The 18,277-nt window shown below is 48.1% G+C and overlaps 1 protein-coding gene across 1 annotated transcript in view; it reads right to left on the bottom strand.

Annotated features, from left to right (window-relative positions):
- The window catches only part of RELT (RELT TNF receptor), an 82,153-nt gene extending 70,829 nt beyond the window's left edge, over nt 1-11,324 (bottom strand). The window contains exon 1 of the mRNA XM_060274012.1: nt 10,234-11,324. The gene's annotated coding sequence lies outside the window, so the exon portion shown is untranslated. The remainder of the gene's footprint in view (nt 1-10,233) is intronic.
- Nucleotides 11,325-18,277: the final 6,953 nt, after the last annotated feature.

Below are 18,277 nucleotides of genomic sequence, written 5' to 3'. Positions count from 1 at the left end.
GATGTATTACATGTATGTTGCAGTACATGCAGGGAGGGGGTGGAGAGGGAAGATTGGAGGAGGTTGGAAAGGGAGTTTGAATGTTGGGGTGGGGGAGGCAGTTGAGAGAGTTGAGAGCAGTGGGTTCTAGAAGGGGGCACTTGGTGGGAGACCTGAAGCTGGGCTGGGCAGCTATTCAGCATAGGATCAGAAGTCCAGTCGCCATCACCCTTGTTTGACAGTGGCCAAAAAGGAATGGAGACGCAGAGAGGGCCTGTGAGTTTCCTGGGAGGCCAGGGAATGTGGCAGTCCCATGCCCAGCAAAGAGGGGCTCTGCCAGCTGCGTGGGAAACAGAATTCCCTCAGTTTAGGTGGGCCACGGAGCCAGGGCTTGGCTTGTATTCCTAATGCCCAGATGCGTCACAACTTGAAAATGGAAATCATAATGCTGGTGGCCAACAAAAGAGGTTTAAAGAGTCTCTCTAGGGAAATCTAGTATAAACACTGACAATTGGGAAATACTGGCCTGCGAGCGCTCCAGTTGGAGAACAGCCTTTACCAGAGGTGTCGTGCGCTTTGAAGACACTCGAACTCAGGACGCAAGGGAGAAATGTGCTAAGAGGAAGGCACGCCTGGCAAACCCTCACCAGGATCAACTCCCACCCAGAAACCGGTGTCCCCACTGTGGAAGGATGTGTGGATCCAGAATTGGCCTCCACAGTCACTTACAGACTCACCTTTAAGACCGTGTTCATGGAAGACAATCTTACTCGGCTATGATGACGAAAGATGATAGATTTGGGGTCTACGGCCAATTTCATGGACATGGACTTCATGGAACGCTCTTGGGAAGATGCCTCGCATGTCCATGCTTCCCTCCCCCCACCCCCATTGGTCCAACACTTCCACCGTCGTCCTCCCCGAAACCCGGCACCCATCGGGCAGGTGGAGGCGTACCTTGGGGAGGGAGATAGTGTCATGTGTCAGGAGTCAACTGATAGATCGGTATCCTTGAAGCAGGGGAGAATGCAAATACTTTTGGAAATTAAGAATATCTTTAATAAAAATTATGTAAAACAAACAGATGAAAGAGATTCTGAGGCTGCCCGATGTGGATCCCTAAAGGATCAGAACTCCACCTGCAATGTGGCCACCTGGGTGTTTGGCTGAAAAGCAGGAGAAAAATGACAATGGCAAGGACAATGGGAGTTGTATAGAAACATAGAGTGGGAAGAGACCACAAGGGCCATCCAGTCCAACCCCCTGCCAAGCAGGAAACACCATGAAAGCATTCCTGACAGATGGCCGTCAAGCCTCCGCTTAAAGACCTCCAAAGGAGGAGACTCCACCACACCCCTTGGTAGCAAATTCCACTGCCGAACAGCTCTTACTGTCAGGAAGTTCTTCTTAATGTTTAGGTGGAATCTTCTTTCTTGTAGCTTGAATCCATTGCTCCGTGTCCACTTCTCTGGAGCGGCAGAAAAGAACCTTTCTCCCTCCTCTATATGACATCCTTTAATATATTTGAACATGGCTATCATAGTATCTGAAGAAGTGTGCATGCACACGAAAGCTTATACCAAAATAAAAACTTAGTTGGTCTTTAAGGTGCTACTGAAGGAATTTTTTTATTATCCTTTTATATGACATCCTCTCATGAGACCAGGGCCCTGCAGGATCCGATTTCTTTCCGTAGGGCCTGTAAGACAGTCGGTCCGCCTGGCCTTTGGCCTGGAACCAACTTGACCCCCTTCCCCTTTTTCCTTCTGTGATGGAACTCATATTTGGGGACTTCCCTGGCTTTTTTTCTGGCCCATGTAGGACCAGATCTGGATAGCTGGCCTGGTGAAGATTTGACATTTTCTTTCCCAAACAGTTTTTTTTTATTTGAGTTTCTATTGAAATGAGGCTGCATTTTAATGTTGCATTTAATCTTGTTTTAAAGCTGCATTTTAATCAATTGTTTTATATCCGGCGTTAGCTCTGCCCTGAGCCCGGTCTTGGCTGGGGAGGGCGGGGGTATAAATAAAATTTATTATTGTTTATTATTATGCCTCTGTATCCCTCCCTCTGAGACATGTGTGATACACAAGACTGTAATCCTCACGCCTGTCACCACTCAGGAACACCCATTTGATAATGCGCTTCGCACCCGGGAAGCTGGAAGGGGTTTTAATGCACCAGCTCATCACATTGCCTGGAGCAAATATTTCAGCAGGTCGTGAGGTGTGGAGGAAATGCAAAGGAGAGATTTAAATGAGGAAAGCCAGAGAGGAAGGACAAGTTGCCAAGCCGCTCCTTCGAGGAGAGGGCGTTGGCTGCCTTGAAGAAACTGCTTCAGGCTTCCCAAGCAGGAGGCGGGCTTCCTCCAGCTTGAAGAGAACCCCTCGAGGGCAGCTTTTGCCAAACTGGAACTCTCCATATGTTTTGGGTCCCTCAGTCAGCGCCTTTGGGGAAGCTTCAAGACGAAAGATCAAAGGAAGCCCCCTTCTTCACGTGGCGCAGAGTTAAACTGCTGAACTCCCTGCCACTGGAGGCAGCGACAGCCACCAAGCTAGATGGCTTTCAAAGAGGATTGGAAGAGTTCGTGGAGGAGAGGGCTATGGAGGGCTACCACCCACAATGTGCATGCTCTGTTTCCACAGCCAGAGGCAGCAACGCTTCGAGCGCCCAGCTGCAGGAAACCACAGGAGGGGAGAGAGCTGGCTTGTGAGTTCCCCACAGTCACCTGGCTGGCCACTATGAGAACAGGAGGCTGGAGATGGGCCACTGGCCTTATTACGTTCTTATGAATCCAAGCGGATAGCTCAGCTGGTTAGAGCATGGCGCTGACAAAATTGCCAAGGTTGCAGGTCCGAACCCCGTATGGGAAGAGCTGCAGATTCCTGCATTGCAGGGGTTGGACTAGATGACCCTCAAGGTCCCTTCCATGGTTCTATGAATCTGCATCAAGGCGGCCTGCAGCCCACATTGCATGGTTTGCAAAGTCTGTGTGGTTTTAAGCGCACGCACGCGCACACACACGAGCAGCGATTACATGGCTTCAATGCACGATCCGTATTGTTAAGAGGAGCAGGCCACAGTTTTTCTCCAAGGAATTCAGCAACAGGATTCTGGATAGAGAGAGTTCTGCACAGCCTGTAATTTATGAGCTTGCATGGCTGAGCATTCCTCCCGAAACCACTTCACAGAAGCTTCCCCCAACAACATCCCTTTTGGCAAGCAAACACACACACACACACACACACACACACACACACACGACTGACTCACTCCAGACTGCAAGACTGAAGGAAGAGCAAATTGAAAGGTGTTACCCCGGGTTGCCAGAAGGCCCTTATTTCAAATGGAAAGCATCACTCAAGTTCTTGATTTCATAGAAGGGACCCCAAGGGTCATCTAGGCCACGCAACAGACCTGATCTAATTGTGCAATGTAAACCACGTCCAAGTTCTTGAAGAAATGGGAGTGCCTGATCACCTCATCTGTCTCCTGAAAAATCTCTATGTGGGACTAGAAGCTACAGTTAGAACTGGATATGGAACAACTGATTGGTTCAAAATTGGGAAAGGAGTACGACAAGATTGTATATTGTCTCCCTGCTTATTTAACTTATATGCAGAAATCATCATGCGAAAGGCTGGACTAGATGAATCCCAAAATGGAATTAAGATTGCCGGAAGAAATATCAACAACCTCAGATATACAGATGACACAACCTTGATGGCAGAAAGTGAGGAGGAATTAAAGAACCTTTTAATGAGGGTGAAAGAGGAGAGCGCTAAATATGGTCTGAAGCTCAACATCAAAAAAACCAAGATCATGGCCACTGGTCCCATCACCTCCTGGCAAATAGAAGGGGAAGAAATGGAGGCACAGTGAGAGATTTTACTTTCTTGGGCTCCTTGATCACTGCAGATGGTGACAGCAGTCACGAAATTAAAAGACGCCTGCTTCTTGGGAGAAAAGCAATGACAAACCTAGACAGCATCTTAAAAAGCAGAGACATCACCTTGCCGACAAAGGTCCGTATAGTTAAAGCTATGGTTTTCCCAGACGTGATGTATGGAAGTGAGAGCTGGACCATAAAGAAGGCTGATCGCCGAAGAATTGATGCTTTTGAATTATGGTGCTGGAGGAGACTCTTGAGAGTCCCATGGACTGCAAGAAGATCAAACCTATCCATTCTGAAGGAAATCAGCCCTGAGTGCTCACTGGAAAGACAGATCGTGAAGCTGAGGCTCCAATACTTTGGCCACCTCATGAGAAGAGAAGAATCCTTGGAAAAGACCCTGATGTTGGGAAAGATTGAGGGCACTAGGAGAAGGGAACGTCAGAAGAGAAGATGGTTGGACAGTGTTCTCGAAGCTACGAACATGAGTTTGACCAAACTGCGGGAGGCAGTGCAAGACAGGAGTGCCTGGCGTGCTCTGGTCCATGGGGTCACGAAGAGTCGGACACGGCTAAACGACTAAAGAACAACAACAAACCACGTCCAGCTAAAAACCAAGACACACTAAGTACCGTATTCGCCTGCCAAATTCTGGGGAACGGCAGTAGCCAGGGTGCTCATCTTTTTAATCAGAGAAGCCGACTTGGTCCCCCTCCGCTGCTACCATGGCAACCTGAATCTCCCCAGCTGCCCTCCTTCCCCCAAGTGATCACCGTAATCAGCAAACATATCATTAATCTGGCATCTCCAAGCTGCAGATTTGGTTACATGAAGTTATTGAGCCAGCTCAGAGTGAGGGCAGCAAAGCCCCTCACTCTGAATAGGCATTTCAGGAGGGAGCTGAACTGTGGACTGCTCCGTCCCCAACCGCTGATTTGTCCCCCTCCGCCAGAAATGGTCAAAATTGCTTTTTATAAAAAAATTCCTCCAGTAGCACCTTAAAGACCAACTAAGTTTTTATTTTGGTATGAGCTTTCGTGTGCTTTTTATGCGAGTGACAAATGTTAGTGACCCTACCCTTCCTCATTTCATCTCACCCCTGTTTACAAACTGGCTGGGCTATGATGCTGAATAAGGGCCCCCAAAAGTTGCGAAGAACTCCCACATTTTAAAAAACCTCTCTTGCAAAAACTCGCCTGCCTTTTTGCTTTCCCCTTTTCCCCCCCAGACTGTAGCAAAAGCAAGCTGGAACAGTAATCAAATACCATCTCTTTAAAAAAAAATCCAGGACAAAAAGAAGAGGGTGTTCATGTTCACCTGAAATCAGGTGCAACGTTTTCGCCTTGCCTCCAATAAGCCTCCGTTCACACACAGCTGCAACATTTTAGGCACAGCGACTGCGTTTATGTACACACTGCTAGGGAGACGGAACGAACCTGGTTGGAGCGTAATTGTCTGTCGCTAGCGGTCAGGGTCCTGTTTCCATGGCTTCCTGCCAATTGAACAGACCGTATGGAAACTTACAGCCAAGATGGCCACATGCAGGAGTGGGGGGACGGGGACATCTTCTAGCTGTCCCATGGGCAAAACCTGTCCCACCAGATCTCCCCATTGGATAGAAAGCCGTTTTCTTTCTGAAATCACACTCATTTGCCCTCCATGTGATAGATTACATTTGTTGCTTACTCAAAGCAAATTAGGGTGGTGTTTTGTTTTTTAAAAAGCATGCAATACCAAATGCGGTATCTCTCAGAGGACAGAAGAACCTTATGAACGGAAAGTTCTCGTCCTGCAATGCCGAAAAAAGAACCCCATCCAAAATCCTATGCACCTGAAACTTGCAGAAAGCAGCATCGAACTGGAGTATGGGGAATTCGATCTCGCTTCTTGCTGGATCTCCTCTCCCATCCTGGCAGGCAACTTGGTCAGGTGCCACAAACATGTCAGAGTCGGCTGACTGTGATGGGGGAGTATAATTGTGACCTACTGGGCCAAAACTAAAATAAAAACCCTCCGCTCATAATTTAAGCAGCCCTGTTTAGGTTAGCTTTTAATGTTTAATAGATTATTGCATTTTAATATTCTGTTGGAAGCCGCCCAGAGCGGCCGGGGAAACCCAGCCAGATGGGCAGGGTAAAAATAAATTATTATTATTATTATTATTATTATTATTATTATTATTATTATTATTATTAGAGAGGCAGTGTGGTGTAGAGGTTAGAGTGTTGGACCAGGACCTGGGAGACCAGGGTTCAAATCGCCACTGCACCATGAAGCTCACTGGGGGACCTTGGGCCAGTCACTGCTTCTTAGCCTAGCCTACTTTGCAGGGTTGTTGTGGAGATTAAATGAGATGGGGAGGGGGGAGAACCATAGACGTCAGCTTTACCTCCTTGGGGGAGAAGTGCAACAAATAAATGAAATGAAATAAAAATTTAAATAAAAAGAATTAATCAAATAAAATTTAACCCCAAGGAACTGTCTCATCATCACCACAAGGAGGCTGCCTCAATTGTTTTGGTATATTCTTCAAACTACTCATCAGTTTCTAGACGCAATTATTCCCCATTTATAACCAAACAGAGAGGAAAATCACGGTAGTTTAATGTGATTCATTCATCGCATGCCAGTGGAAAAGGTTTCAGGGCGTTTCATGATAGTCATAGAATTGTAGCGTCGGAAGGGGGAACCCCAAGGATCATCTAGTCCAACCCCCTGCCATGCAGCTGTCCCATATGGGGCTTGAACCTGAAACCTTGGCGTTATCAGCACAGCGCTCTAACCAACGGAACTATCCTTCACAGAGCTCTCTGTGCCAGGCTGCTTGCCCCAGCCATCCAAGGCTCCTTCTCAGTGCCATCGTGGCACCCAAACGTTTAGGGGAGATTCTGATTTAGGGGCACTCAGGCACAACCCCACAAATGGAAGTTTAGCCTCCGGCATAGAGTGTCTGCCAGGATCACGCCCGTTTCAGAGCAAAGCACCAAGACAACATCTAGCTGTGTAACACGAAGCGGCATTAAATCTCACGGTGGGCATTTCGTTGATGCGCCTAAAAATAATGCCAGCCATATTTAACATTAGGGCGTGAGTATATACATAGATAATCTCTCTCTTTTTTGCACATACTCAGCCAGCTCCTTGTTCCAAATTTGTGAGCAGTTGCTACAGGCAGCTATTAATAAGCTCCTATGGCTTCGGCCAAATCATCTACAGACACTTTTATTTCCAAAAGGGACCGTCTTGTACAGTCGACTGGGTCTTCTGTTGAGTTCTCAGACAGAAGGGAATTCTAGGTTTAGATCCCCGTTCGGTGAATTGGGATCACATAACACATTATCCGAAATAGCAGCTGTGAATTTTTATCTGTATTAAGCTTATATCCAAAGTTTCCTTCTGAAGAAATCAAAATTTGCCTTCACAATAACCTTGTGAGGCAGGTTAGGCTAAAACAGGCATAGGCAAACTTGGCCCTCCAGATGTTTTGGGGACTACAACTCCCATCATCCCTGGCTAACAGGACCAGTGGTCAGGGATGGTGGGAATTAGAGTCTCAAAACATCTGGAGGGCCAAGTTTGCCTATGCCTGGGCTTAAAGAATGAAACTGACCTAAGTTTGCCCAGTGTTTCATGGCTGAGTACCCTGCCTTGAGACCTTGGAAATAAAGGTAAATAAACCATAGAAAGGAATCAAAGTGAATGTCCAACTGTCTAAAAAGGGAGCAACCCAATAAACTATGGGTTTTTTTTGCATACTCTTCAAACCAGGATCATAAACAAGAACCTTGTCTAGTTTTACAAGTCAAAGCCAAATAGGATTTCACTGGCTTGGAAGTTTTTTTGTTTTTAATGACACTGATGTTCCTCCTAAAGGAGCTCAGGGTAGCAAACAACAAGCGATCAAGCATCTTTAAAACGCTACCAGTATGGATGCAGCCTGGGAAAGACCCCTGCTTTAAAAGGCTTGCTGAAAGAAGGCGGTTTTCAGCAGGTGCCAAAAAACACAAGAGAGATGGTCCCTGTTTAACAATCATGGGGAGGGGAGTTCCGAAGGGCCCGATTACTTCATTATTGCAGAATGGACCTCCTGATAAACTGGTATCTGCTGGAGGCCCTGACCTAGAAGGACAGAATTGTAGAGTTGGAAGGGACCCCAGGGGGTCATCTAGTCCAACCCCCCTACACTGCAGGAATCTCAGCTAAGGCATCCATGACAGACGACCATCCAACCTCTGCTTAAAAACCTCCAAGGAAGGAGAGTCCACCTCGTGGAAGTCTGTTCCACTGTCAAACAGCTCTTACCGCCAGAAAGTTCTGATGTTTAGTCGGACTCTCCTTTCTTGTAACTTGGAAGCCGTGGGTTCGAATCTTACCCACTGGAGCAGGAGAAAACAAGCTTGCTCCCTCTTCCATGTGGCAGCCCTTAAGATATCTGAAGATGTAGCGCAGCGGTCAGCAATGTCTATAAGGGGTGAGAGTTTTGTTTGCCAGTACCAGCAGCACCCTGAACTTAGCCGGGTATGTACTTAAGCTCAGATGCAACAGCGCACTGTGGTTTGCAAGAAACCAGAAAGCAGCTGCTTAAGAGGAAACGCAGGAGGGGTGGGTGGGGAGGAAGAGACGGGAGCATGAATCCTACGCTCAGCCATGAAACACCAAACCATATCCTGGCATTAAATATGAACTGAACTGCTGCCTTGGGGGGCCAGTCACTGCCTCTCAGCCCAACCTACCTCGCAGGGCTCTTGTGGGGTTTAAATGAGAAGGTGGAGGGGGGACGGGACCGTGCATGCCACCTCGAGCTGCAGGGAGGAAGAGCTGGGATATAAATGCAGCAAATGCGTAACTAAAACCAAAAAGCAGAATCCAGCTTGCATAGGGATTGCAGTTCTCCACGAGGCCCTTCTCAGGCATTGAGTTGCACGAAGGGGAAAACCTATCTAAAGGGGACTATGTGCTTAGGCTCCCCGCCCCACCCCACCCCAGATCCTAGATCCCTGTGAAGAGGGCTCCTGGATTGATCTGCTGCCAAGAAGGTGCTGTTAAAAAGAAGGAACCTTCTTCGGCAGCTCTCTCCACCCACTATGTGCCCAGAAATGCTCTCAACTGAAGTTGCTCCTTCTGTGCAACTGTTAGGGCGGTCCACTTCTCCACTTCATCACAATGAAGTCTGCCTTAACTCCAGCCTCTACCAACCCAGGGGGCTGATGGGAGTTGTGGTCCAGACCATCAGAAGGGCGCCAGCTTGGCCACGGCCGGGCGGAGGGGTCGCCGGTGCCCAAAGGCTACCCGGAAACGGCGACTTTCGGGGGAGTAAGATGTGGCATCAAGTCACAACGAGGCAAAACCTCCATGTACAGGTGAAGTATATCCCCGAGAACCCTGCCTTCACCCCACCCACCCCCGCTTGCAAAAGCATCCCAGAAGCACCTGCCTGGATCCTCTCCAGGACAGAATCCTGCTCTGGACTAACCTTGGCCGGATCCAAGCAAGTAGCCCCTCCTAATCCCATTTACCTGAAAGTAAACCTCGCTGAATTCTCCATTTCCCGAGGAGATGGGGACAGCTGGGGCGGAGCTGAAAGGCTGTGTAGCAAGGACCAGCAAGGGCACGACAGCAAAGTCGTAAACATTGATTTAAAATTTTTTAAGCAACAAGATTAGCACAGAAAAGCTTTGCGGATGTGGAGCTCACGAAGGGGTCTATCGTGGACAAGAAACACCGAGAAACCGGGAGGCACGTAGCCCGTGGACCAACACAGAAAACAGAAGAGCAAGTCAGACTAGTGGCTCATCCAACTCAGTGGTGCTGCCCACACGGACTGGCAGCACCTCTGCAGCACGGAAGGTTTAACAGCCCTACCGGGAGATGCCGGGGACCGAACCCGGGAAGTCCCGCATGCGGAGGAGATGGTCCACTACGACCGAGCTCCGGCCTAAGCGCACAGGAGCCGTTTTGTATTCTGCCCATCTCACACTACTGACCGCCGGCATGGTCCCTTCGGCGTTCCGGGCAGCGACGGACATTCCCAGCCCGAGCTGCGCGGGATTCGAATCCGGGACCTTGGACAACGCAAGGGCAGGCGCTCTGCCCGCTGAGCCGCGGCGTGAAGCACCGCGACCCCGGGTTGTAAGAAGCGCGTGACCCGGGGCGCAAACCGGGGCAAGGGGAGCCTTCTCCCAACTGAATTGGGGCGCGACCCCCAGCCCCCTAAATAAAATTAAGGGAGTCACCACCCCTAATGTCCAGCCTTCTAACCCGCAGGAATCCAGCATCGCCGAGGCCGCGTGGCGCAAAGCGTAGCCCCGGCACCGAGAGGGAGGGAACCCCCCCGAGGCAGGTGAGGAGGAGCGGCTCCTTACCTGGGGAGGAAAGGCCGGTCCGTCTGGAAGAAGCGGCTCCCAAGCGTTAAGGGGGGAAACGGAGGCGCTGTCAGCCTCTCCCACCGCCGCCTCTTCTTTATGAATGAATGACTGCCTCAATCAGCCGGCGGGGAAAGTGAGCAAGTTCGAGGCGGGGGCCACGCCCCCCTCGCGGAGCCGTCACAATGGGACGGGCCCCGCCCGCCCACTACGTCACAAAGGGAGGGCGGCCTCTGCTTGGCCGGACCACGCCCACGCCTCCCCGAGGCGGCCTATTGGCTCCGCGGTGCCACCTGGTGGCGAAGGATTGAGGGTGCAGCGTTCAGGGTTTTTGTTGAGCTGGAAGCTGCTTGTTGTTGTTGTTCAGTCGTTTAGTCGTTTCCGACTCTTCATGACCCCATGGACCAGAGCACGCCAGGCACTCCTGTATTCCACTGCCTCCCGCAGTTTGGTCAAACTCATGTTGGTAGCTTCAAGAACACTGTCCAACCATCTCGCCCTCTGTCGTCCCCTTCTCCTTGTGCCCTTCATATTTCCCAACATCAGGGTCTTTTCCAGGGAGTCTTCTCTTCTCATGAGGTGGCCAAAGTATTGGAGCCTCAGCTTCACGATCTGTCCTTCCAGTGAGCACTCAGGGCTGATTTCCTTAAGAATGGATAGGTTTGATCTTCTTGCAGTCCATGGGACTCTCAAGAGTCTTCTCCAGCACCATAATTCAAAAGCATCAATTCTTCGGCGATCAGCCTTCTTTATGGTCCAGCTCTCACTTTCATACATCACTACTGGGAAAACCATAGCTTTAACTACCGTATACGGACCTTTGTAGGCAAGGTGATGTCTCTGCTTTTTAAGATGCTGTCTAGGTTTGTCATTGCTTTTCTCCCAAGAAGCAGGCGTCTTTTAATTTCGTGAAGCTGCTTACTTGGGAGTAAGTATGTGCAAGAACCAACACATCTGACTTGTGTTCGGCCCAGACTTTCCTTGGAGATGTTCCACTGCATTATTATTATTAATTTATTATTATTATTATTACATTTAATAATACATTGCTCTTAATATGCAATCCTGCCCTTAGGGTTGCCAACTGACCGTAAAAAAACCCACCCTAACCTGTTTCCATGCCTGCAATCAAAGCTCACTTTACAGAACTCCCCGTGTGCAGTACCCCCAACATACAGGTGAAACTCGAAAAATCAGAATGTTGTGGGAAAGTTCATTTATTTCAGTAATTCAACTTAAAAGGTGAAACCAATATAGGAGATAGACTCATGACATGCAAAGCGAGATATGTCAAGCCTTTATTTGTTGTAATTGTGACGATTTTGGCGTACAGCTGAAGAAAACCCCAAATTCACAATCTCAGAAAATTGGAATATTAAATGAAGTCAAGAAAACAAGGATTGCAAATAGAACAATATTGGACCTCTGAAAAGCAGAAGCATGCATATGTACTCAGTACTTGGTTTCGGCCCCTTTTGCAGCAATTACTGCCCCAATGCTGCGTGGCATGGATGCTACCAGCCTGTGGCACTGCTGGGGTGTTATGGAAGACCAGGGTGCTTCAATAGCGACCTCCAGCTCTTCTGCATTGCTCCGTCTCATGTCTCTCATCTTTCTCTTGGCGAGTTCGCTGGCCAATCAAGCACAGGAATCCCATGGGCATTGAACCAGGTTTTGGTACTTTTGGCAGTGTGGGCCAAGTCCTGCTGGAAAATGAAGTCAGCATCCCCATAAAGCTCGTCTGCGGAAGGAAGCATGAAGTGCTCCAAAATCTCCTGGTAGACGGCTGCGTTGACCCTGGACTTAATGAAGCACAGTGGACCAACACCAGCAGATGATATGGCTCCCCAAATCAACACAGACTGTGGGAACTTCACACTGGACTTCAAGCATCTGGCATTGTTTGCCTCTCCATTCTTCCTCCAGACTCTGGGTCCTTGGTTTCCAAATGAGATGCCAAAGTTGCTCTCATCAGAAAAGAGGACTTGGGACCACTGAACAACAGACCGGTTCTTTTTTTCTTTAGCCCAGGTAAGACGCTTCTGACGTTTCTTGTTCAGGAGCGGCTTGACAAGAGGAATACGACATTTGAAGCCCATCTCCAGGATCCGTCTGTGTGTGGTGGCTCTTGATGCACTAACTCCAGCCTCAGTCCCAACATGTTTGGTCTTTTCCTGACAATTCTCTGCAGGCTGCCGTCATCCCTGCTGTTTGTGCACCTTTTCCTTCCACACTTTCCCCTTCCACATAACTTTCCATTAATGTGCTTTGATACAGCACTTTGGGAACATCCAACTTCTTTTGCAATTACCTTTTGAGGTAGGCATTCCCAAACGTCGGCCCTCCAGATGTTTTGGACTACAATTCCCATCTTCCCCGACCAGTGGTCTTGTTAGCTAGGGATCATGGGAGTTGTAGGCCAAAACATCTGGAGGGCCGCAGTTTGGGGATGCCTGTTTTGAGGCTTTCCCTCCTTATGGAGGGTCTCAATGATGGCTTTCTGCACAACTGTCAGGCCGGTTTCCCATGATTGTGATTCCTACTGAAGCAGGTGCTATGGATTGAGTAGCTAAACACTATTCTAATTTTCTGAGATTGTGAATTTGGGGTTTTCTTCAGCTGTACGCCATAATCATCACAATTACAACAAATAAAGGCTGGGCATATCTCGCTTTGCATGTCATGAGTCTATCTCCTATATTGGTTTCACCTTTTAAGTTGGATTACTGAAATAAAGGAACTTTTCAACGATATTCTAATTTTTCGAGTTTCACCTGTACAGCTAAACATGAATCACTTCCTAGATGTCAGTAAATCGAACTGCAGCAGAATGCCCAGGAGCATTCTCCCTCCAGGGCAGGGGGGATGGGGGAAGGAATCACTAGGAGGTTGCCATCTCTCCAACGCACCCTTGCTCCTGGGCATTCTGCAGCAGTTCGATTTACTGGCATCTAGGAAATGATTCATGTTTAGCTGTATGTTGGGGGTACTGCACACGAGGAGTTCTGTAAAGTGAGCTGTGATTGCAGGCATGGAAACAGGTTAGGATGGTTTTTTTGTACGGTCAGTTGGCAACCCTAAGGGCAGGATTGCATATTAAGAGCTGGGCAGAAGAGGGATTTGGCAACAGGGGAAACCTCTTACACAGGGGACACGTTAGCAAAAGATGCAGCTGCTAAAATTATCACTTTTACATCATTCTTATCCATCTTTCATCTGGTCCATCTTACTCCCCCCAAGATTCCTGGGACAGCATGTACCGAGTTTTATTTCCGCTTTACAACAGGCCTGTGGGGTCGATTATTCTGGCTTGGCCAGGTCACGGGATTATTCAAAGCCAGTTCATGGCATCTACTAAGAATGCAAAATCCAACATTGTTTTAAAAGGGCTGGCAATATGATCTTTGTGGACGCCACTGTTATTGTGATATATCTATAACTGCAAGAAAAGTTGGGAAAGGACTTTGCTCTTTTGCACTTTGAATAATACTTCTTATATCCAAGAGTGGGTCGGCTTCCTTGTGAGGCGAGACTTAGCGGAGCCTTATGGTGTTCTCGCAATATTGGTTTACTTTCAAATATACGAGGTGAGCAGGGAGGATCAAGTCCCCCCCACCCAACTGTGCTAATCTGTCGAGAAGCCGGCCCCACAATCCAATTTCAGGCTCCTTCCTGGAAGCTGTCCCAGCTTCTGACACCTTCACTTGCTATATTTCAAACTGCTTTTCTCTAGTCTGTACCAAGTAGCTGAGATGTGTACGATAGCTAGCAGCCACCAGCCATCAATGCTCAAGCTTCTAGCCACCGGCACCTGTTAGCTTTTAGCTGTGCAAAATCTTAAGAGAGAAAATGTCTTTTTTATCAGTTTGCACAGCCCCACTTCAGATGGAGACATTGGGAGTGTCAAGACAGTTGTTTAGTCATTTAGTTGTGTCCGACTCTTCGTGACCCCATGGACCAGAGCATGCCAGGCACTCCTGTCTTCCACTGCCTCCCACAGTTTGGTCAGACTCATGTTGGTGCCTTCGAAAACACTGTCCAACCATCTCGTCCTCTGTCGTCCCCTTCTCCTTGTGCCCTCCATCTTTCCCAACATCAGGGTCTTTTCCAGGGAGTCTTCTCTTCTCATGAGGTGGTCAAAGTATTAGAGCCTCAGCGGTTTGATCTTCTTGCAGTCCATGGGACTCTCAAGAGTCTCCTCCAGCACCATAATTCAAAAGCATCAATTCTTCGGCGATCAGCCTTCTTTATGGTCCAGCTCTCACTTCCATACATCACTACTGCGAAAACCATAGCTTTAACTATACGGACCTTTGTCGGCAAGGTGATGTCTCTGCTTTTTTTTTCAAGACAGTACTGTATCCTGAATGTTGGGCTCGGATGATGGGTCCCAGGCTCCTAAACAACCCCTTTTCCACAGCTGGCAAACATGTTTTACCACCCAGCTATTAACTAACCTCTGTTCTACACAACAAAAAAACATGGTGTTTTTTTGTAAACAAACAGCAAAACAAAGAGCCGGCAGCACAAACACCCCCTAAACCTCAGAGGATAAAGACGAAACAAAAATAATATTGAATGGGAGTTGGTAGACGAGGAGGTTCAAAGCCTTCATTATCGCACCCACAAGGACAGTCTCTTGTTGCAGCCACGAGTCACTTCTGACTCAGCAAAGAGCGAGGTGTTTTCAATAATAAAACTTTCCCCCTCTTTTTAAGCCAGGGGTTAGGTAAGGCCAGGCGCCCACTCCCACTCTGACTGTGTCCAACAGAATGGGTGCAAGGAACAGAGCTCCCATTTCCCTGGTCTTTGACCCTCATCAATTTGTGCATTTAAAAACAACAACAATAAACCCAGGGTTACCTTTGAAGGTGAGCCAGAAACTATCAATGTTGCAGCTAGACAGTAGACCTGAAGGAGCGTCTCCACCCCCATCGTTCAGCCTGGACACTGAGGTCCAGCTCCGAGGGCCTTCTGGCGGTTCCCTCCCCGCGAGAATCGAGGTTACAGGGAACCAGGCAGAGGGCCTTCTCGGTGGTGGTGCCCTCCCATCAGACGTCAAGGAAGTAAACAACTATCTGACTTTTAGAAGAGATCTGAAGGCAGCCCTGTTTAGGGAAGTTTTTAATGTTTAATGTTTTTAGTGTTTTTAATATCCTGTTGGCAGCCGCCCAAAGAGAGGGAGACCCCACCAGATGGGCCAGGTAGAAGTTAATAATAATAATAATAATAATAATAATAATAATAAGATCTGTACAGTATGAAGTTTCCTAACATACACATTTCCATATGCCATATTTTTTTCCCTATTGTAAGGTGTTTGGTTTTTTTGCAAGCAGTCCCCCCATATATTGTTTAATTGGTTTATCGCTTTAATATCCCACTTTTTCCTTCACAGAGTTCAAGGTGCCGTACATGGCTCTTTTCCCTCCCTGCTCATTTAATTCCCCACAACAGCCCTGTGAGGTAGGTTAGGCTAAGATACAGCGACTGGCCCGAGGCCGCCTGGTGAGCTTCATGGCCGAGAGGGGATTCGAACCCGGGTCTCCCAGGTCCTAGTCTAACACTCTAACCGCTACACCGCACTGGCCCCCACAATGCAGTTTTGAACACTGCTATCCTTTACACATCTCTGTGTGGATGTTTTGCTGGTGTGCACCTTTGTGATGGTGCATAGGCTGGAGAACCACGTAGCAAAATTTGAAACAGGGCAAAGGGTAGCTGCATTTCAGTTCACAAACTAGTTCAGGCAAGGCAAATTTAGTTAGATGTGAGCTGAACAAACGTCTTCCTCGTCAGTGAAACTGTGAAGCTTCCTGGTTACTTTTGCTCTAGGATGCCGGATGCTGTTTATCTTTTAATTTTGTTTTATTGGTTTTACAATTGCAACTTCAACCATTATTTTCCACCCAGTAGAATTAAAGACACAAAATGTCCAACGTAAAAAAAAATATGAAAAGTGAAATAAATGTAAAGAGGAGCAAAGAAAGTTATAACCAAAGTTATAGTTATAGTACTGAAATGTTGTTTTTTTGTATGCGCTATAGTGCTGCTCTGCTATGTTATTATGAAATTGCTTTTGGCACCGTTTGGGTTAGGCATGCCTTCCTTTTTCCTTTGTTGTAAGCTACTTTGAACATGGGTTTTGTGTGTGGAGAAGCAGAGTACAAATAAAATGAATGAATCATAGAATCATAGAGTTGGAAGAGACCACAAGGGCCATCCAGTCCAACCCCCTGCCAAGCAGGAAACACCATCAAAGCATTCTTGACATATGCCTGTCAAGCCTCTGCTTAAAGACCTCCAAAGAAGGAGACTCCACCACACTCCTTGGTAGCAAATTCCACTGCCGAACAGCTCTTACTGTCAGGAAGTTCTTCCTAATGCTTACCGGTAGGTGGAATCTTCTTTCTTGTAGTTTGAATCCATTGCTCCGTGTCCGCTTCTCTAGAGCAGCAGAAAACAACCTTTCTCCCTCCTCTATATGACATCCTTTTATATATTTGAACATGGCTATCATATCACCCCTTAACCTTCTCTTCTCCAGGCTAAACATACCCAGCTCCCTAAGCCGTTCCTCATAAAGACTCCTCACTGTAGAAGGTTGAGCACCAGGGTCAGAAGCTAGCAGAGCACCCTTCCCTGAAAGTTTAGCAGCGACTTATCCTTCTGACTGTGGGACGTGGGTGGCGCTGTGGGTTAAACCACAGAGCCTAGGGCTTGCCAATCAGAAGGTCAGTGGTTCGAAAACCTGCGACGGGGTGAGCTTCCGCTGCTTGGTCCCTGCTCCTGGCAACCTAGCAGTTTGAAAGCACGTCAAAGTGCAAGTAGATAAATAGGTACCACTCTGGCGGGAAGGTAAACGGCGTTTCCGTGCACCGCTCTGGTTTGCCAGAAGCGGCTTAGTCATGTTGGCCACATGACCTGGAAGCTATACATCGGCTCCCTCGGCCAATAATGCGAGATGAGCGCCACAACCCGAGTCGGTCACGACTGGACCTAATGGTCAGGGGTCCATTTACCTACCGGTATCCTTCTGACTTGTTCTGGTATTTTTCGGGGCTGCACACACTCTCATACCTGCCAACATTCCCCAGAGGAATCTCACTCCCCCCCCAACTGACCCTCCTCAAGCCCCCCCCCCGGCAGTTTTTGTCCCTCCTCCCCTTGAATGAGCACTGATTTTAAACTCTGGAGTAAAGATTTTAGCTTGAGGTGTGTTATTTTTAATGCAAGTAAGTTCATATTAAGATCTGTAAGTAAGTTCAATTAAGATCTGAGTGTTGTTGTTTAGTCGTTTAGTCATGTCCAACTCTTCATGACCCCATGGACCAGAGCACGGACCATGGACCAGAGCACGCCAGGCACTCCTGTCTTCCACTGCCTCCTGCAGTTTGGTCAAACTCATGTTTGTAGCTTCGAGAACACTGTCCAACCATCTCGTCCTCTGCCGTCCCCTTCTCCTAGTGCCCTCAATCTTTCCCAACATCAGGGTCTTTTCCAGGGAGTCTCCTCTTCTCATGAAGCTGAGGCTCCAATACTTTGGCCACCTCATGAGAAGAGAAGAATCATTGGAAAAGACCTTGATGTTGGGAAAGATGGAGGGCACAAGGAGAAGGGGACGACAGAGGACGAGATGGTTGGACAGTGTTCTCGAAGCTACGAACCTGAGTTTGACCAAACTGCGGGAGGCAGTGCAAGACAGGAGTGCCTGGCGTGCTCTGGTCCATGGGGTCACGAAGAGTCGGACACGACTAAACGACTCAACAACAACAACAAGAAGAGCTAAAATTGGAGTAGGAAAAGAATTTGCAGCTGTTGGCGAATTGTGGTTTATCCCAGTTACTGGAAACCACAGGAGGAAAGAGGGCTCTTGGGGTTCAGGCTCCTGCTTGCAGGATTCCCTTTGGGGCATCTGGTCAGCCACTGTGAGAACAGGATGCTGGACTAGATGGGCCACTGGCCTGATCCAGCAGGCTTTTCTTATGAGAAACTAAATTGGGATTCTCCAGCTTGATGTCTCAAGAGGTCCAGGGCTGGATGT

Source organism: Zootoca vivipara, chromosome 4 (assembly GCF_963506605.1).
Source record: "Zootoca vivipara chromosome 4, rZooViv1.1, whole genome shotgun sequence".
Lineage (NCBI taxonomy): Eukaryota > Metazoa > Chordata > Lepidosauria > Squamata > Lacertidae > Zootoca > Zootoca vivipara.
Note: the sequence above shows the minus strand (reverse complement) of the source record. Positions and strands in the feature narration are given on the sequence as shown.